Source organism: Danio aesculapii, chromosome 21, assembly GCF_903798145.1.
Source record: "Danio aesculapii chromosome 21, fDanAes4.1, whole genome shotgun sequence".
NCBI lineage: Eukaryota > Metazoa > Chordata > Actinopteri > Cypriniformes > Danionidae > Danio > Danio aesculapii.
The window spans coordinates 16,749,189-16,770,658 of record NC_079455.1 but is presented as its reverse complement, the minus strand read 5'-3'; the positions used below and the strand labels follow the sequence as shown (position 1 = coordinate 16,770,658).

Below are 21,470 nucleotides of genomic sequence, written 5' to 3'. Positions count from 1 at the left end.
ATTTGACGGGTTTTTTTCCGGCACCCTAACTGCCGATTTTTTTTACAGTGTAGTTTAAGTAAGTAGTCAAGACTTAATAACATTTTTTTTTTTTTTCAAATTTCCAATTATGCATTCTCAGACCTCCAAAATGCTGTTTTATACATGGACAGCCAAAATGTATACATTTTTATAACATTGTGTTGTATAAATACCACCTTAAACCTTCAATGACTGTCAAGGTCATTCAGTTTTACTACGCTGTTGAGGCTTATTAGTTATATTTTATTAGGAAAATAATTCTTTAAAATCTTGTTTATGGTAAATAGACCAAATTTATATTAATAAAGTTTACTTCATGCTTACACCTTACCCTTTTTAATTATAACTTGTTATTGTTTATTTACTGCTGAATGATTTTGTATAAAGGGATTCAAGTTTTTATGTATTAAGTGTAGCCACGAAACCAAAATCACTGTAAAAATACAGAGTTCCACACAATTCATTCATGTTGTCCCAACACAATCAATTAAGTTCATTCATTCATTCATTCATTTTCCTTCAACTTAGTCCCTTTATTCATCAGGGGTCACCACAGCGGAGTGAACCGTTAAGTTATCCAGCATATGTTTTACACAGCGGGTGCCCTTTCAGCTGCAAACCAGTGGTGGGAAATTGATTAAGTTAACATATTAAATTTAATACAAATTGAAGTTGAACATAAAAAAATTTAGATTCACAAAAAATCCTCAGAATTGTGTTGTTTAAGCTCATTTTAAATAAATAGTTTGAACAAGTAGCAAAAAAATCTTTTTAATGATCAGTAGAATATAGGCTACTACCATTACGTTTCTACAAACAGTATGTTAATAAACTCGGACATTATTATTTATCCCTGCCCCATAAATGTGAAATGTTAAGTGTTGTTTTTGTGAAAGCCTCAGTGACGCAGAGCGCTCGTTGTGCCGCTGTGAACTGTATTGGTCTGCTGTGGTAAACAGGGGTCAGCTGTGGTCGCTCGGCTCCTCTTTCTCTCAGTCCAGTCCGCTTCTTTTGAATGTCCTGTCTGCTGGCAGGCGGCCAACCGAAGTGTGTGGAAATGACACCGCCAGGGCGGCAGAGATTTTCCTTCATTTCTCTCCTTCCCGATCGCAGACGGGCTGACATTGGCTAGAAAGTGGAGCAGCTCGTCAGGGACAATCAATGCGAATCGATCGAGCCGCGCGGGTTTGAGGCTCCGAGCTGGAAAATAACGCGCGTGCGAGAGAAAGAGAGAGAGAGAGAGAAAGAGAGAGAGGGAGAGAGAGAGAATGGGGAGGGGATGCGCTACTAATACTCGGCTCTCTCACACAAATAGCGCCTTTACTAAACCGTAATTTCATGGAAGGCGCATCAAAGACACTTTACTCCTGACGCAAGGATATTTTATCATATTCATCAGCATTAAAAGGATATTGTTTTTCCCCTGCTGCCAAAGTGAGCCAAACGAAACGCCGCTGTGTGGTTTGGCTGCAGTTATGGGTTAATACTAGCAAGCGTGCCAATACTTTAGTATAAATAGAGTGGAGCCCAAAACTCTTAGGACCACTTCCATTTCTAAATTAATACTTTATCTGTCATAAATGATAATATTAGCATATTATAATTGGTGTGATAATTTGAATTGAAAAACTAATATGAATTTCAGATTTCTTTTTTAAATTTAATATATCGTTTGCTTTAATGATATCAACAACTTGTTCAACCTGATGTTTCACAGAATACTTTGCTTAATAGAAGAACATCTACTGTCAAATAAGTTCACTTATAGGCCAACACAAATTTGATTGGTGCCCTGATAAGAGCTCTAAAGTAAAAAAAAAAAAAATACTACCATGACTCTCAGATTGGAGCTTATTTTAATTATTTGTGATTTTAAAAAATATTTAACTGCTAATAATATTATAAAAAATAAATAACTAATATTGTTATTATTTTATTAAAAATATAAGACAATTGCAATATATTTTTGTCACTTATTAAAAGTTAAACTATATCTTATTTAGCAGGTTTCTGCAGTAAAATGTTTATGGATTGGCAATTTCTGTCGGTTTTAATATCTACATATAATATCATACTTTAATAGCTTAAGTGTGTACTTTTGTTTTTTTTTTTGTTTATTTGTTTGTTTATTCTGCAACACATAAATTATAGGGCCCTAACATTGTTTTGTGGAATCTCTGGCTTTTGAGAACTCCTGACTTACACTGCAAAATCTTACACATTTGTGTCCATTACAAAATAAATACATAAAAAAAAAAAAAAAAAAAAAAAAAAAATATATATATATATATATATATATATATATATATATATATATATATATATATATATACACATTTTTAAGGAATAAATTAGATTTTGGATCCCAGTTTTACAAAGTTGTTGTATACTTGTTGACATTGCTGCATGTACAGATTACTTAGAACTGTAGAGTGATTACAAATTACACATTGAAACAGATTAGTAACACAAGACCATACATTTGGGTAATGTAATCTGGCTCCTTTTTGATTAATTTAAGATTACTTGTTTATCAGATAGATTTCATGGTTTCATTTGTCCTGCTGATCTAAAAACAGAATGAGAATGAAAATATACTTCTTTTTTAACAACAACATGAAGTGAACCAATCATCACAATATATATATATATATATATATTTTTTTTTTTTTTTTTTTCAGAATCTATAATTAGTGAATGCCAATGATTTTGCTAGACATATTTCACAGCTATAAATCATGAAATATAATAAATAAAAGGTGTAATCCAATATTGAGTGTTGTAGCATTATGTAATTACAAGTAGCATACTGAATGTTTGCATCATCCACACATGGAATAATTTATTATCCAGCATTATTCATGAGTAGCATTCATTCATGTGGATCCATTGACAAAGTTTGCATGTGGTACGATGCACTTTTACATCAAATCAAAGGCTTTTCTGCCAATATATGTTATTTCAGTGTAATGCAGCAACTGCATATTATCACATAATAAACACCCTGCAAATTGATCTATTATAATGTACGGTAAAATTATTCTTATTTAACACCATAATAAATATATTTTATTTATTTTTATTTTATTGGTTTACCTGAATGGCATGTGACCATCACACAAATGTCTTTTTAGCTCATAAATTAAATGAAATAGTAACATTAAACATATAAATGAAATAGCAACATTAAAATCATTTTACAGCCAAAGCCAGGTTTACAATTTTTTTAATCTATATTTCAGAATCTATAATTAGTGAATGCCACTGAATTTGCTAGACATATTTTACAGCTATAAATCATGTAATATAATAAATAAAAAGTGTAATCCAATAAATGAGTATTATAACACAATTACAAGTATCCTATTAAATGTTTGCATCATCCATATACTGTATGTAATATATTATTATCCAGCATTACATTCATTCATGTGGATCCATTGACAAATTTGCATGTGGTACGATGCACTTTTATATCAAATCAAAGGCTTTTTTCTCAGTATATGTTATTTCAGTGTAATGAAGCAAATGCATGCATATTAACACTTAAAAACACACTGATCTATAACACTACATTTCTTGTAGCGATTGAGAGGAAAAGCCAAGGTCTGTCAGTAACTTTCAAAACATCTTGTTATAGTAACACTTTGGTAATGCCATAGCAACTGTGGTGATGCCATGGTAACGCCCCCAATAAAAACTCTTTGGTAAATCTCTTTTGCCAAAAAAAAAGAAAGAACAAAAATGAAAGCTCACTAATGAGTCCACGGTGGCTACATATCTGACAGGTGAATAGATCTGTGTTAACAGTATAAAAAACTGACACAGCAGTTTTATAACTTGCCTGTATGCAGGGTAATATGCATCAGTGAACCAAAGTTTTCTATTTAATTCAATTACATATAATTTATTAATCAAACTTTAGTTGTTTTAGTGTTTTGAGGGATATTGAGTGGTTCTCAATGACATTTGTGATATTAAATAAATGGTCACAGGTTTGCATTCCTGCACCTTAATGGATGAGCATGAAAGACTGCACATATTTTTTTTTATTTTACTGTTTAACTTCCATGCGAGTAAGTGTTTAAATGCAAACTATACTATAAAGTTTTATGGACACCTACAGTACAAACACCTATTTTAGAAACATCTTTTTGTGAACACTTAAGCTCTCTGTTGGTGCAGATTTGCCGCTGAATTAATATTTTTGCAGCAAACATGCATTCACAATGGTATGAACCATTATAGGCGTGGTCAAATGTATCTTTACATTAATTATTTAATTAGTAAAATTTATTTAAGATAGAGATCAGAGCAAACTATTTAAAGGGCATACTCTTGCAGCTGGAAGGGCATCCGCTGCATAAAACATTTGCTGGATAAGTTGGCGGTTCATTCCGCTGTGGCGACCCCAGATTAATAAAGGGACTAAGCCGAAAAGAAAATCAATGAATAAAGGGCATATAACCCCCCCAATACATCTTTAAAAAAAACAAAACGTTTTTTCACGTTCATTCATTAATCTTCTTTTCTTAGTCACTTTATTAATCATGGGTCACCACAGCGGAATGAACCACCAACTTATCTAGCATATGTTTTACACAGCAGATGCCCTTCCAGCTGCAACCCATCACTGGGAAACATCCATACACTACACACAATTTACCTATACCACATGCATTTGAACTTGTGGGGGAACCAGAGCACCTGGAGGAAACGCACACGTGGAGAACATGCAAACTCCACATAGAAATGCCAACTGACCTAGCTAAGGCTCGAACCAGCAACCTTCTAGCTGTGAGGCGCTCGTGCTACCCACTGCGCCTTCGCCGTCTGCCTGTATGCCATTAACCAAATTATTAACATTAAACCTCTCACTTAGCTGTTGCCAAGCAAAAAGTTTTGGCATGCGAATCCCTTCTTATCATTAGCTGTCAAAAAAGCAGCACATAAACCAAACAGATTCTTCTCTGTCCACGGAGAAAAAATATCTAGCACGTACAGAGGCCACTGTTTTCTAATCCAGGTTTGTGCTGCGTTACACGGGTTGTCTAAGTTTGACAATTAGCTTTTGTTTCACCGCTGACATATTTTCGTGGTCGTGGGCAGACACGCACGGGTTTCGTCAGAGAGATAAGCGCACAATGGACGCATCCAGTCCCTCACTGACGGGCTGGCGTGAATAAATTGGACACGCATTGCTCCGTAATCCCCTGAGTGTCTCTATGGCTCTGGCAAAGTGCCTGGCCTCACCGTATCTTACATTAAGCAGACGTCAATCCGTTCGTCCTCCTTTCGCTTTTGAAAATCACTTCCATGTCGAAGTGCCTGACCGCTCTCTGTGCCTGGGCGCCGCCAACTCTCAAGTCCTCCAGAACCAGGTTCAGGGGAGAGGGGGATGGGCGCAAAAATATCATCCGGCGGTCCGGTTTTGGCGGTTGCGATGATTATGGTGACAATTGTGTTATTATAGACGCGTGTAAACTCCCGAATGCAGCCTTTTGGTGGGGATGTTATTATATCCAAATGAATTTTGCTAACACTTTAGTTTAATTACCAATTTCTCACTATTTACCACAAGGCTTATTTTTAGGTGTTTATTATAAAGCTTGTGAAGTTTGATCTGATTCTATCTCTCTAATCCTACCCAGTACCTAAACCCAGCTACATTGTCATTACTATTAATAAGCGTTTGTTATAGGCTAGTGAGAATTAAAATAAAGTCTGACAGGGACTTTCATTTCTTATGATTCTAAAATATCCACTAGATGTGGCTGCTTAAGTAGGCCTACTAAACGCTACCAAATCGAAATAGAAAAACTACAAATAGCGAAAGCTAAAAGCTAACGACTGAAGTTTTGTCATCTATTTGTGATGTATTTGTAAATGCATGTTTAACAGTGATTAATGAATAAATTGTGAATTTTTATTCCTTTGTAATGGAATATTTTAAAAGAAACATTATACTCTGTTGCACTGAAGAGGCAGAAGAAGATATTTTATTGAAATTCTGACTTGTTTCTAAAAAATTCTTATACCCCAACATTTACAAAGTATATACATTTACAGTTGAAGGCAGAATTATTAGCCCCCCTAAATTATTAGCCCCACTGTTTATTTTCCCCCCAATTTCTGTTTAAAGAAGAGAAGATTTTTTAACACATTTCTAAACATACTAGTTTTAATAACTCATCTCTAATAACTGATTTATTTTATCTTTGCCATGATGACAGTAAATAATATATGACTATTTTCAAGACACTTCTATACAGCTCAAAGTGACATTTAAAGCCTTAACTAGGTTAATTAGGTTAACTAAGCAGGTTAAGGTAATTAGGCAAGTTATTGTATAACAATGGTTTGTTCTGTAGACTATCGAAAAGAAATACAGCTTTAAGGGGCTAATAATTTTGACCCTAAAATGTTTTTTTTTTTTTTATATAAAACTGCTTTTATTCGAGTCAAAATAAAACAAACTGATCCCCACACCGACTACCTTCCGTAAACCCAACTGATAATGTTTTAAAAAGCACCAATTGACCAGTAATTATGAATGTATTTAGACTGAATACATAATGTCAATGATTTCTTAAAATCATGTTACTAATAACACAAAACTATAACAGTATTGTTTTCAAAAGCTTGCATTCCCCCAAATTTTGCATATTCATGCACTCAAAACAACCTGCATATTTTAATCACCAAATTAGCATATGATTTCTGTGGACTGGAGTAATGATGCAGAAAATCCACAGGAAGAAAATAAATTTTTAAATATGTTAAAATAGAAAGCAGTCATGTAAAATTCTATTAATGTTTCACAATATTATTATGTTTTTAGTTGAAAGTGGTGTTGTGTAAACAACTCTTAAATTCTATTATAAATTGCATAGTTACACAGAAATATTTGAAAAAAATCTTCATCATCATTAAAAAGAACTTCATTCATTCATTCAATTTCCTTCAGCTCAGTCCCTTTATTCATCAGGAATCCGCCAACTTATCCAGCATATGTTTTTACACAGCGGCTGCCTTTCCAGTTGCAACCCAGTACTGGAAAACATCCATACACACTCATTCACTTTCATACACTTCGGCCAATTTAATTTATTTAGTTCACCTGTAGAGAATGTCTTTGGACTGTGGGGGAAACCAGAGCTGAAAAGAACTTGGTTCCATGTTGTTGTAGAAAATAATACCTTAAATTGTTGATCGCCTAATGATTTATTTTTTTGTTCTCAACCTTGCTAAAGATTGATTGATTAATTTTTCGATTTATTGATTAATTGACTGGTTTTAATGTAAAAATACACAATTTTTTGGGAGTTATGTATAGGGGTTTTCTAGTCATTTTCCAAAAAAGTTTTGAAAGAAAGGGAAAAAAAATAATAACACTGTAATAATAATAATAATAATAATAATAATAATAATAATAATAATAATAATAATGTGAAACATTATTACTATTTAAAATGTCTGTTTACTATTTTAAAATTTAATTTATTCTTGTGAAATTTCTGGCTCATTATTCCAGTCCACAGAAATCATATGCTAATTTGGTGGTTAAAACCATTTATTATTGTCATTGTTGAAAACAAAGCTTATAGATCATTTTGATGGATGTAAAGGTCCTACCGCATTTCTTGTTTTATATTTTTAATTTTCATAGCTTCCAAGAATCCAAAATGAGCCACATATTGATAATTAATGTTATGACAGCTGTTTTAACCTTAAGTTATGATTCAATTTCCTCTTGTTACAGTTATTAAGTTTGACAACAAGTAGGAAATGTTCACTGGCTAATGACATCACCACATTGAAATGGTCTATGATATACGATACTTTCATCGTTGAATATATGCATTTTTATTTTAAATATAGACATCTTTTGTACCATTATGAAAGTTTTTAATGCTACATTTGAGTCTTGCTACAATTTCATAAACACTCGATATCTTGAAAGGTTTGGGAAACTTTCTGTTGAGGCAACTTTACAAAAAAATGAATCCAGCAAGTGAGTGAATCAACTAATCAGGCTGATGTAATTAAAGTAAAAGAATGATAGTGGAAATAGTCTGAAAAAAAGCTGATGAAATCATGACACTTGACAGAAAAGTTGTACTTGTCTCCATTATTAGTTTCAGCTAACTCTGGCCATAAGTATAGAGGCAAAACCGAATTGACTCCATCAAAATCAGAAAGTGCTGAAATCCTAACATTTCTAGATTCATTGCATCAGGCTGACCCTGAGACTTCACAGCATTCCAAGCTTGACCTCAGCTTTTCTCAAGAATTGTGAGGATAAGGAACTCACATTGGATGAAACTGATAGAGACTGACCCTGAGATCCAGAACTATAGCACGTGCAAAGCATGTGACTGCACTTTAGGGCGCAATTACACATTTTAATGGTTGGTTATATGTAAATCAAATTCTGGTTAATCTGCTTTTTTTAAAGGCAGGATTGATGCTTATTGCCTTTCATAATCGTAATTATCGTAATCATAATTGGTGTAAAGAATAAGAAATGTTGAATAAATTACATTATATTTTCAACATATCATTCAATTTATTGCCAAAAATAAGTATTTAAATCCTTTAATACTTTCCTGGTGTAAGATAACCAGGCCATGTTCTTTGTTTGCTGTAATTTATAGACTTTGAGAAATAAATAGTATCATTCATGTGTTCTGAACGCTTTTTAGATTAAATATTCCACAAGTTTTAAAAAGTTCAAGCACAGTTGACAGATTTGATGGCATAATTTTCATTGTTGATAAGTCACTTTACCCTTTTTTTTGTTAAAAAAGCAAAAAAATGTTTGAAGTAAACATTAAAAACACTTAGTATTTAATAGTATAGCCTCAGGATGTGTAAAGTATTGGGTAAAGTATGTATGTACTCATGTATGTATGTACTCAATGTAAAGTATTACATAGAGTTTGGTAATCAGTGACAAAAGTGTATGTAAAGTTATCTAATTTTGACCTACATACAGCGGGGAAAATAAGTATTGAACACATCACCATTTTTCTCAGAAAGCATATTTCTAAAGTTGCTGTTGACTTGAAATTTTCCCCGGATGTTGGTAACAACCAAAGAAATCCATACATGCAAAGAAAACAAATCTACTTAATTTACAAATTAAGTTATGTGCAATAAAATGAAATGACACATGAAAAAACTACTGAACACATGAAGAAAGGGAGGTGTAGAAAGGTAGTGAAAGTAGTCATTCAGCAACCCTCTGCCCTTCGTCATTGTAAATTAATATTAGCTTCTTCAGTCCAACATCTACATTAGCAGGATGTTGAAGATGAAACCAGGGTGGACATTTCAGCAAAACAATGATCCAAAACACAGCCAAGGAAACTCAAATTCTTTCAGAGAAAGAAAATCAAGCTGTTGAATGGCCCAGCCAATCACCTGACTTGAATCCAAAATACAAATTAAAGATCAGATTTAGACGAGACCCATTGGACCATCAAGATTATTACACTCTGTTGAAGTCAAAAACTCTCATCTGAGAAATTCATGTGACTTCATTATCCACTTGAAGATGCGTCTTTAAGCTGCCATCACCAAAAAAGCTATTTATATGAAGTATTAAGTATTAAATACATTTCAATAGTTCAGTACTTTATTATTGTGTCGTTCCATAGTTATTACACATAACTAATTAAAAAAAAAATTTTTTTGTTTTATTATTATATTTGTATTGTTTGGGTTTTTACCAAAGTCTGGTTCAATTCAATGTTAAAAGCTCCTTTAGAAATATTGTTCCCAGGAAAAAAACATGAGGTGTTTAATGCTTATTTTCCCCACTGCAATTAAAATACACCTTAATGTAAAAAACAAAACAAAACAAAAAAAAAAAACAAACAAAAAAAAAAAAAACACATGAAACAAGCCATAAATGTGAATCAATTTGCCTTGACGTCCATTTGACATCCACACATTGATGCCCGTTTGACCACCAAAATAAAAAACCAAAAACCAAATTGACATCTAACATTGCTGTCAAAAACAAGTAAATCAATTACAGAACAGTAATTGATTTTCAATTACTCTCTACAATCAATTATTGATTTTTGACTGTATACAGGACTTGTGTTGAAATGTGCCCATGTACTAAAATAAAACTTTTCTGTCAATATTTTAATGGTCAAAAGGGCATCAATGTGTGGATGTCAAATGAACGTTAAGGTTTTGACATCAAATCGATTTAGATTTTTCACATGTTTTTTGATGTGATTTTGTCTGGCATCAACACTTAACTCCAAAGATTATGACAAAAAGACAAGTTTTTATCTCAGATTATTTAGCATTTATAATAAGAATATATTATAGATATATAGAAATATAGAACCATGCTTTTCATTTTATGTAAAGCAAATAAGAATCAGACTTGATTATGTTACTAATTAATATTTTGACACAAATGTTTAAGAATAATTAAACAAATGAATGAGCCCTCTACAACTGTAAAGTATACAGTCGTGATAAAAGTCTAAGTCTGAAATGACGTATACATATTTTAAAGAGAGTTAAGTGGTAATAGAAAGAGTTGAAAAATAAAAACAGAAAAATATTAATGCACTGCTGTGCTGACTTACAGTAGTTGTAAAGTGATGATCTTTGCACTGTGTCACTGTTCACTGAAAGCAATGAATTTCCCAGAACTCTGACAGTTTATGTATCATCTATCAGTTTGTACTCTGAAGTTCTTGTTCGTTTCACTTGGCAGAACAATTTCTTGTACTTGGAATATACAACTAATCTTCTCCAAAGTAAAAAAAAATTACATACTTTTTAATTGGCCGTTCACATGAAAAAAATACTGTTCAATAGTAATATTATCACATCAATACAGCTGATCGATTTACAGCGGACAATGTTTAACACATATTTTACTTTTTCAGGTTAGGGTTTGCTACAACCTATTTTTGTTTTGTTTTCTTTTGTTTTTGTTTATTGAAATAAATGTATCAAAACTTATTTTATTTCAGTGTGTTGCCATGGAAATGTAATTTTAATTTACATTTAGCTTAACCTGATTAAAAAAATAAATAAAAATAAAATAAAATATTTAAAAAATTAGTCAAATTAGCTAAATTAGTGAACAAAGTGATGTCTGGGTGAAAAAATTGCACAATATTTGTTTAGTTATACTGTAATTTGGCATCAAAATATGAGGAACATGTTACATTGAAAAGGAGAAAACCCATTAAAACATTTTCTACAATAAGTGACTACAAAAATAAAGTGACTGGCAAAAAAAAAAAAAGGCAAACTACAGAGGAGTTACAATAAATGTCTTCATAGATGAATTAGATGCATTTCTTTCAGCTTTCTTGTTAGCATGAATGAAAGTGAAATTAAAATGTGAAGCACATGTAGACATTACACATACAAACTGCACAATATGCCTAAAAAATTACATTTTTAAATCAAACTGTTGACTAAACTCAAACTGTTAATAAAATAGTTATAAAAATATTCTATAAAAACACTTGTATCTTAATGATACTAAATTATCACTGGTTAATATTTCAGTAGCTGATGTGAACAAATGAGATTTTAGTGCAAGAGTCGGGTTTCAAAAGTAAAAGCAGTTGAAAAACGTTTACAGATAGACCATTTGTGTGCTCAACCGAATTATTCACATTAATTCAACTTATTTAAAAAAAAAGTTAAATAGTACAATTTGTGCAGGATAAAATAGTTTACCTATAATGCTGTACAGACAATTCTTCCAATCAGTGAGTCACACATCTTAGATATATTTAGCCCCGCCCACTCCCATAATAAACCGTGAATTTTTTTTTTGTGGGCTACACATATGTGCCCCTAAGTACTTAACAATGCATATTACTAATTAAAAATTACACTATGATATACTTATCATCCATTTCTCAGTGTAAAAATGCAAAAATTGTTTCCTCCGAGTGATGGGTTTAGGGGTAGGGTTGAGCCATTGACTTGAATTTCACTTCAGTTTCATCTATAAAATTTGGATGACCTGGCTGTGAGAAAATATACAAGAATTTCAAATTTTTTGTGAACTATCCCTTTAAAATTCGTTAAAAATGAAAATAATTTTTAACTTAAAAATTGTCTTATGTGGACAAACAAAAATGTAGTTTATGGTTTTATGCAATTCATTCATGTTATCACAACACAAATCGATTAAGTTAACATTGTAAATTTAAGTGGACTGAACATAAATCAGAAATCTCCAGAATTATGATGTTTCAGCTCATTTTAAATAGTTTGAAGAAGCAGCAGATATCATATTGCATACCTGCTTAATCACAACTTTTTTAAAGTCTAAACAATTACCTCATAATCACAGAAATAAGAAACCCAACTAAACGTTTAACCTAAAAACTAAGTTATATCCAAAAAGAGATAGAGAGAAAAAAGTAAGGGCTTGGAATGGAGCGCGATCAGCAATGCGTGACACAGGAGAGGCCGCGGCGGGCGCGTTCGCCCCGGGGCTGCGGCCACACTCACATCTTTGTTGCTTTCTCTCTGCGTGAGACGAGGCACAGGCGCTTTCCTGACAGAGGGAGAGGGGGGTATTAGGTATTTTTTTTACTCTGCCCACTGGTTCCAACTCCAGCTGCATACAAGACTAGCACCGCAGGAGAGCCCCAGAAGACCAGCGGAATAGAGAGAGGAAGAAGTCCAGTTTCGCAGACGCCCAGGAATGTTGCGAGCTGTGTGAGATTTCTAACAAACACCGCAGTGCCGATCTTTCTCTGCCCCGAGGCTCAGTCCTGCTCACCTCCCACCACCGCCTCGATCAGCACAACAAGATCCCCGTCAGACTGGATCATCTGTTCTTCTAATGCGTCGTTTGTTCAATTGTTTTGCTGCTCAGTGCATTTATTTATTTATTTATTTATTTATTTATTTATTGTCTCCTTGACTATTTACCACTTCTGAAGTGTTAGATTTTGGGACATACGGTACCTTGCTTCTGTGTTCTCACATTTGGCAGAATAAGATTAAAAATCCTATGCTGTCTTTTTTTATTGTAACAACAGGTAATTACAATGAAAATACAGAAGAATAAGTATAATGCAAACAATGCAAATACCCTTTTGCACAAAAAGAATGACAAATTTTAAAGAAGTATTACAATGGTGTGGCAAAGATAATGATAGTCAGAAGGAAAAAAAGAAAATACACTATTAAATTAAAATAAATAATTAAAAAAGGAGAGAGAAGGCGCATGAAAAAATTACACAAAGTAATGCAGAATATTAAATAAAGCGCATATTTTAGAAGTTTTAATTGCTTTCTTGTCATAAGACTCTAAAAGTGTATTCCAGTACAGATCCAATTCTTGTTTAGAAAAATACCAAATTTGGTTTACTTTTAGTATATTTACACTTATGTATAAAAACTTTCCAATAATTAATATTAGTTTTATACAAAAGCTTAAATTAAGGAATGGTTTCCATAAAACATAAACCTTTTGGACAATTAGAGTATTCACATCAGACCAGAAAGACTTAACAAAAGGACATTGCCAACATAAGTGAGCAACAGTCTCATAAGAAGTTTCAAAGAAAGAGCAATCGACATCAGTGTCATTTTGGAATTACTGTAGAAATTGTTTAACTGGTTAAAATCTCTGAATAATTTTAAAAGATATTTCTTATTTTTTTTTTTTGTAAATTTTTTTTTTTTTTTTTTTTTTTTTAAGTTTTGTTAATTTTATTTGTTAAAAAATCCTAGGGGAGTGACAAAACATAAGACTATTTAATTTCATCAAAAAAGTTGTTCCACCTATGCTGTCACTGCATTCAGTTCACTTTTTTGTACAGTGCATTTCATGATAAATCTAATTTAAATTCAGCTATACAGAAAGAAAGCACAATTCTACATTTTGACAAATTCTGGCTTATTTGGGTGAACAAAGCTTGGTACATATTATATATATATATATTTTTATTACTAAATTTATAATACTTTCACCCAATGTTAGAGTTGCTCAGAGGTTTGCGTGTCAAAATAACATTTACATTTGAGAAGTGTGTTCTGGGAAAATACGATAAGCCTAATGCATTCATGGCAGAGTTTAAATCTGTAAACGAAGTAAAAATTACTAGGTTTTTAACCAGGGGCAGATTTAACCTATAAGAGAGGTAAGCAGCTGCTAAAGGCCCCAGGAAATCTGAGAGCCCCCGAAATACCTAGAAGTTTTTATAAATTATATGAAATGGCATTTTGTCATATGTTTTGTTTGGTGAGTGTTTAACAAATACAATTTTACCATAATTATTACATCCGTGCAAATGTGTCGCCCTACACCTAATTATGAAATAGTCCAGCAGTTAAATCAGGTGACGATTTATTCAGTATATTTAGTTATGAAGTATGACTTAGTTATCATTTAAAATGTAAAGATTGCTTTAAAATGGAAAAGACAAGACTGACTGATAGAAGAAAAAGGCAGCTGAATAAATAAATACAAATATGAAGCATGCATACTGTAGGAATTGCTTAGAGCCCCTAAATCACTAAATCTGTCCCTGTTTTTTAACCCAATGTTTAGTCAAATATGGAAAACCCAGCCATTGGGTTACAATGTGAAACAATTTGGGGGGGGGCACAACATATACAATTTTATTCTTAAAAACAACAAATGACGAACTCTTATTCATGTCAAAGAAAATGCACTGTCACCTCACAGTAAGAAGGTTGCTGGTTCGAGTCCCGGCTGGGTCAGTTGGCATTTCTGTGTGGAGTTTGCATGTTTTCCCCTTGTTGGTGTGGGTTTCCTCTGGGTGCTCCAGTTTCCCCCACAGCCCAAACACATGTGCTAGGTGAATTGAATAAATTAAATTGGCCGTCGTGTATGGGTTTGAATGAGTGTGTATGGATATCATATGCTGGATAAGTTGGCAGTTCATTCCACCATGGTGACCCCTGATGAATAAAGGAACTGAGCCTAAGGAAAATGAATGGATGAATTAATGAATAATTTAGAATAGAACAAATATTTTCAAACTATATATATATATATATATATATATATATATATATATATATATATATATATATATATATATATATATATATATATATATATATATATGTGTGTGTGTGTGTGTGTGTGTGTGTGTGTGTGTGTGTGTGTGTGTGTGTGTGTTTATACACAGTTAAAGAAAATTATTAGCCTTCCTGTAAAAATTTAAGCTCTTTTTCAAATAATTCCCAAGTGCTTTTCACTGTAATGGAGAGAAAATCTTTAAACATTTATTTATTCATTCATTCATTTTCCTTTCGGCTTAGTACCTTTATTAATCAGGGGTCGCCATAGCGGAATGAACTGCCAACTTATCCAGCATGTTTTACGCAGCAGATACCCTTCCAGCCGCAACCCAACACTGGGAAACATCATTGAACATAATAAAGTTTAATTATTAACTATAGTCTATTTACCATGTAGGGATTACATTCTGTGATCATGAATACAATGTATGAACATTTTTATGTTTTATAAGCTGATTTATCATATCACAGTTTAAGTCATCTGAGCACCAAACTGGAACGGGTTAAAACAGAAAAACAGCCAATAGAACACTGGCAGGCAGAAGTGATTTAAGGGAAGAGGAGGTGGTACTGGAGAGCCAAATGACTGGGACTGTCATCAGAGGAACAGGTGTGCTGATGTTTTTCACAGGAGATGCTGATGGGACAGATCCGCTGGGGTATATTCTATAAAAATGGCTCTCGTGAGGGATTCCTAAACAAGTGCGCATGTTGGACTGTCAAGCACAAGAGTGACTGCAGAACAAAGAACAGATGCGTAATGATGTAGAGGAGAAAGAATCCTATGTTTTCCAGTCATTCAGGGAAAGATTTCAGATAACAACTGCAATGAAAGATTGACACCTAGTGGCCATATGGCGACACTGAGGATTTAACGGAAAGTTTAAAGGTATAGTTCACGCAATAAAAAAAAAAAATAAATAAATAAATAAATAATTTTATATATATATATATATATATATATATATATATATATATATATATATATATATATATATATATATATATATATATATATATATATATATATATACAATTACAATGAAAAAATTATTCATAGATGATTCCTTGGATTTACAAATTTTTTTTACGTTAAGTGGTTGTAAACAATTTATTTGGGCTGAATATAAACAAACAAATTAAGTTGAACATTGCTCAAATTGCTCAAAACATTGCTTAAATTCAACACAAATAAATTGTTTGCAATAGTTTTGCATGCAACACTTTTTTCAGTGTACCTGTTTGAGCTTCTTTCTTTTATTGAACGAAATAAGATATTTTAAAGAATGTTAAAAACTGGGAAGTCTTTCCTTTTGGCTCAACACATTTCCCTTTATTATGGTATTCAGTGACTACCAATGTTCGAACAATCTTTAAAATATCTTCTTTTGTGTTTAACAAAAAAGTGGAGACCACTTGAGAGCAAGTAATAGTCAGTAAATTTAGGGTTCAACTACACCTTTAAGTTATTGTTTCTGTGATATTCTTACATTTATTCATTTTCCTTCAGCTTAGTCTCTTACTTATCAGGACTCGCCACAGGGGAATGAACCGGCAACTTATCCAGCATTTGTTTTATGCAGCGTATGCCCTTCCAGCCTCAATCCAGTAATGGAAAACACCCATACACTCTCCTTCACACACGCACACTGATACACTATGGCCAATTTAGTTTGCCCACTTCACCTACAGTTTAGTGCATGTCTTTGGACTGTGGGGGAAACCGGAGCACCCAGAGGAAACCCACGCCAACACTGGCAGAACATGCAAACTCCACACAGAAATGCCAACTGGCCCAGCCAGGACTCAAACCAGTAATCTTCTTACTGTGAGGCGATAGTGCTAACCACCAAGCCACTGTGACGCCTTCTGCAATATTCAAAGGCAAATATATGTTAAATCAGCCCTTCTAATTTAAACCTGATATAGAAGTATACCCAAATCACATAACATGTTTATCATCATCACTGAGAGAAATATCAGGTCATCATTTATTCACCCTCATGTTATAAACTATATTGAGTTAACACTGATATACATTTTCTCTCAAGTGCATGCAGCCTCGCACAGCAGAAATGTATGTGTGAGAATAAGTATTGTGGATCTATGCAAACTCAGACACATGATTCTTACAGTGTTTCCATCATCTGCTGTCTCACTGAGGATATGAACACATGAACTTGCATTAAAGTTTCACATTACGTTTTTTCACCATTTCACAAAAAACTACAAATACATGCTGAAACTAACATAACAACAAACATCCAAACTGACAGTCTAGGTTAACCTGAAGAAACTATATTACTAGAAATATATAAATATATAACAGTTTTATGGACAAATGTAATTCCTAACATTACAATATTATAATTTAGGAAAATATGTCATGAAAAGATTCACATAATGACATAACATGTTTGATGATAAAGTAATTTTGTAGGCTATTAAATCACAACTGCATAAATAAGTAAATAAATAATGAAAACAATCTGAAAATAAAATGTTTATAAAATGTTAAGCCAGTACAAGAAAAAACAACAAAAAAAAAAAAAAAAAAAAAAAAAAAAAAAAACAACAGAATCCTTAATTTCTTTCGCTTTATCTTGTTCACTCAACTTTTGAAAACATCAACTGCACTGACCTAATAATATTTTTCAGTAATACAAAAACATTTAGTTGGGTTAACATAAGATTATTAGTTTTCTGGAAAGGTCGACTACTCTGTAACAAAACTTTTTAATGTTTGAAGTTGAGTGAACAACAAAAACTCATAATCCTTATTTCCTTTCATTATTTTCTCGTGTACTGAACTTTTAAAAACATCAGTTGCACTGAACTAAAATGTCTGAAGTGTACAAAACAAATAAAAAAAAAAAACATTTGATTTCTCATTTGAAAATGCATTTTGATTCATTATTTGATCATTTGAGCGTTTGATTTATCATTTGGATTGTTGTTTTGAAAGTTCGTTTTATTATTTGATCTTTTTAGGCATTTGAATTTTCATTTTTATTTTGTTAGGAAAAACCCTTCATATATATATATATATATATATATATATATATATATATATATATATATATATATATATATATATATATATATATATATATATATAACAGTTAAATGCAATTTAACAATCCATATGCGAATTAGATAAATGTGGGATGAAAATTCACATTAAAACATTTCTGCTGCTGATAAATTACAAAAAAGATAAATTACAAATGAATAATAATATCACATTACATTAGCATTATTGCATTAGTATTTTGTTGTTGTAAATACTAATGACATTAATGTTTTGATTGGTGTTACTATTATTTTTGTCGTTGTTGTTAGGGTTTGAAATACTGCAACCTTTATTTTTTCAAGTAAGGAGGTCTGAGATTAACTCAACTTAAAGTTGGCAGAAGCTTTTTTGGGTAAACTTGCAAAATTTTGCTCACAAAACTAATCTTTTTAACTTACATTTTTACTCAGTCACTTTGGTGCATTTCTCACAACACTATTTACATTTGCACATTTCTCAAAACAATTACTCATTTGTGCACATCATAGTAGCAGTTTCTCATTCCTTCCGACAAATTGCAAATGCTTTTGGACATGCATCAATCATTTTCATACAACTCTCTGCTGTTTTATAACGTTATCATTAGCTTATGTCATGTCAGTCAAAATTAACTAAACTTGTGAATGCTGACAAGTCATTCCATATAAAACTAATAGTCCTCATTTCATTACTTGAGTCATTACATACAAAAATGTTGAATTAGTTGTCAAAATCTGTCAAGCTAATTCTATTTTTTAAAAATGTAACCTTTTTTTTCCTGGAAATGTCATCTAAATTGATCAATTTCATGAATGATTTACAGACCTGTATATGTTGTAGGATCAGTTTGAATATGTACTGCAATATTGTTCACAGTTGTGCACAGCTCTACCCAAAAGAAGTTTATGTTTGTGGTAAATAAAAGTGTATTTATTCTTTTGCACAATGCTGTGAATAAATTAGAATTGCAAGGAGCATATGCAGTAAAAATGTGAAACATACATATGCAGAGTCTTGTACTCAGATACCTTACTAAATGCAGTGATGTATAATTTTACTGTAGTTTTCAAATGGCTGTGCAAATAGTACATAGTGCTGTCTTAAGCAATTTCAGGAAGTGCCAACAAAATCTGACTTTTATGCATTGGAAAAAATTAACAGAGTAAATGTCATAATGAAAACATGACAAAGCCATTTGACTATCTTGTTCATAAACAATGGTGTCAGGACTTTTCATCTTGATGACACTGACACTTTCATTGACATCAATACTTGCATTTGAGGAATGAGCTCTTCATTTTGAGCAAGTGACACGCTTTTGCAGGTTATCAACTAGGTTTTGCAGTTTGCTCTAATTATTTTGAGAATTGCATTAGCTGTTGTGCAAATGTCAACAACGTTGTGAGAAATGCACCAAAGCCACTGAGAAAAACTGTAATGACTAAATTTTTGATTTAGGTTAAGTTAACATGTTAAATGTAGTTGTACAAGCATTTTTTACAGATTTTTGCGAAACCAACAACAACAAAAAAGTCAATTCAATTTTTTTCAAGTTGGATGTTTTACAGTGTAGATAGATAGATAGATAGATAGATAGATAGATAGATAGATAGATAGATAGATAGATAGATAGATAGATAGATAGATAGATAGATAGATAGATAGATAGATAGATAGATAGATAGATAGATAGATAGATAGATAGATAGATAGATAGATAGATAGATAGATTATTCTATTTTAAACTGTTATTATTTTCAAAATATAGATACAATCTTGCTGAGCAATTCAATAATAGTAATAAAATGTAGGCTACAGACCTCGAACTTTAGCATGTATTTATTATAATTATTACTTTTACACATTCCAACTCACCACCACAATATTAATGGCATACAGTTTTGTCTCAAACTCCATATTTGAATCAATCAGTCAAAATTTTTGCTAATGTTTTACAAATTTTAATGACTGTTTGAATCTCTACTGACGAGTGTAAATAAATCTGAGTGTGTTGTGAACAATATAGATTACTGCAGTGAGGAATATGACTTGAAACAGCGAGTTTGTTCAAGCATAACTTTAGCCTGCCCTGACCTCTATAGGAAGAATAAGGCATTGCAATGCTCTGGAAATGCAGTTGAGCCCTACACCAATGGGATTCCTCTGCAGTTGTGTTTTTCTCCAGTAAGAAAAAAGCCGCATTAATGTCTTTTCACAGTGTCAGTTCAAAGCAGCCCGATTGTTGCAGTGGTTGAGCTTAACAGTTCAGCTCTGGGGCATGCTTTATAGCTAAAATCATTCTCATTTAAGACGTAGACTTCAGTACAATGAATGTGAAAAGTATGAAGGGCTATGTTCTAACACTGCAATATAAAATAACTGAGAATTGTTTTCTCAATTCAGCAAAGGGATGATTGAATGTAAATGTTATTGTCAGCATAGACTGGATGCAGAATAAATAGTTAGTACTAATGCTAATTCACCTGTTAACAAAATTGCCATGCTAATTATTACTTCTGATTATTGATAATTACGCCTCCAAATTATTTGTGTATTATTTATGCAATTTCTGTCTAATATCAAGGTATCACAGACATGAATACCAATAACTGTTATAAATTGTGTTATTTTATTATGCCTCTTATTGGTCTGGTTACCATGGTGATATTGAAAGACTGTCCATATCCCTGTAAGGAAAAAGAACAGCTTAAACCAAGCGGGTTTGCTGATCCAGGGTTTCAGCAGGGTCTTACAAAAATATATATAATTTTAAATGGATTTTGAAGGGATAGTTGGACTCAAAATTAAAATTTACTCTATATACTCAGCCTCATGTGGTCCCAAACCTTTATGAGTTTCTTTCTTTTGTTGAACACTAAAGAATATATTTTGAAGAATGAGAAAAACAGAAAAAACAGATACAATGAAAGTTGATGGTTACAGGTTTAAATGTAAATATAAATATATATACAAATATACAAAATATAATATAATATAATATAATATAATATAATATAATATAATATAATATAATATAAAAATAAATAAATCTTGTTTTGTTTTCAGCAGAAAAAAATGGGGTGAACTAATTTATTAGGGTAAACTAAACTCCCTTTAATTTTGTGCCCTTGCAACACAACTTCTACTAAAGGAGGTCAAGCCTTCTCATTTATGGTTCCTAAACTTGGGAATAGCATGATAATGTCTGAGGCTCTGACACACTCTCTCAGTTCAAGACTAGATTAAAGACCTTTCTTTTTAGTAAAGCGTATACACAATGCATTAAATAATGGTACGATGCACAGGTGTGCTCCAAGCAGGTGAGTGA

The 21,470-nt window shown here is 32.1% G+C and overlaps 1 protein-coding gene across 1 annotated transcript in view; it reads right to left on the bottom strand.

The window, feature by feature from the left end:
* The window catches only part of cxxc5a (CXXC finger protein 5a), a 142,376-nt gene that overhangs the window by 47,230 nt on the left and 73,676 nt on the right, over nt 1–21,470 (bottom strand). The window lies entirely within an intron of this gene.